Raw genomic sequence first — 1069 nt, 5'->3', positions numbered from 1 at the left:
GGCCCGGGGACGCCCTGGCGGGACTCTCTCCCCTCGCCCGCTCCCCGGCCGCGGACTGCGAGCGATCATTGTGTGCAGGGGACCGGGCAATGCATTCCTTCCTGGCTAATCTCTCTGTCTGCTCTCCCTCCCCTCCTTTTCCCGTTTTCCTACTTACTTTTCACACCACTCTTCCTTGCCTTTCCCTGAAACAGCTGCCGGCTGTTTCCTGACACCTCGATCCCTACTGAAGGATCTTCCTGGCGGCAGTCCTGCGCTCCCTGCTCCCTGGGGGACACTCCACACCAAGCCGTAGTGCGACTAGTGAAAGAAGTACCCCAGCCCCCACTTCCTTTCCAAAGCATCCCAGAGACATCCTCAGGGGCTCCTCGAGTCACCTCTTCCATGTAACCCAAGATTCAGGCAGCCAGTTTCCTCCCTTCTCTTTCCCCCTAAGTAGCTAAAATTAATGTTATTTGCAGATTGAATGTTGTTACATTCCTCCGAGTGCCAGAATACAGCTCATAAAACACAATTTCACACAAAGATGAAGTCAATCAAGTGAAATAAGCCGGGATTTTTTTTCTCTGTTGGCACACTAGACCCTGGACAGCAGGGCTGCTATTTACTGTAAGTAATGTAATTAGCCCTTTTGGATGGAAATCAATGCGTTGTGTATATGTGTGTGTTTTAATAAGAGAGTAATAGCTATAAAACCAACGAGACTCAAAGGGCTGAGGGAATCTCCCTTAAAAAGGGCAGATCCCTCCAGAAGCCGTAGACTTCTGCAGAGCACTCCTGGTTCGGGGAAAAAAAAAAAAGAAATCTATGTGTGGGGAAGGAGGAGGGAAAGATAGGCTTTCCTTGGAGAAAACAAGTCAATTAGCACAATAAGACATCACGAAAAATAAACAAGGTGATTCAATCCGGGATACGGGAGTTGTTCGCTCGGGATCCCCAAACCTCCCCCACCCCCTCCTTCCCGTCTCCGCTCCGCGACGCCCCGGCTGCTCCGGGAGACGGGCGGAGGTGCTTCCCTCTGGCCCCAAGCCCCGCTGGGGAGCGGGAGCGCGGCCCGCCGCCCCGCGAG

At 53.1% G+C, this 1069-nt stretch overlaps 1 protein-coding gene across 3 annotated transcripts in view; it reads right to left on the bottom strand.

Annotated features, from left to right (window-relative positions):
• Positions 1-1069, bottom strand: part of LHX9 (LIM homeobox 9) — a 21166-nt gene that overhangs the window by 16232 nt on the left and 3865 nt on the right. The gene's annotated exons all lie outside the window — the stretch shown is intronic.

Source organism: Corvus brachyrhynchos, unplaced genomic scaffold, assembly GCF_000691975.1.
Source record: "Corvus brachyrhynchos isolate BGI_N302 unplaced genomic scaffold, ASM69197v1 scaffold101, whole genome shotgun sequence".
Taxonomy (NCBI): Eukaryota; Metazoa; Chordata; class Aves; order Passeriformes; family Corvidae; genus Corvus; species Corvus brachyrhynchos.
This window is presented reverse-complemented; position numbering and strand designations above follow the sequence as displayed.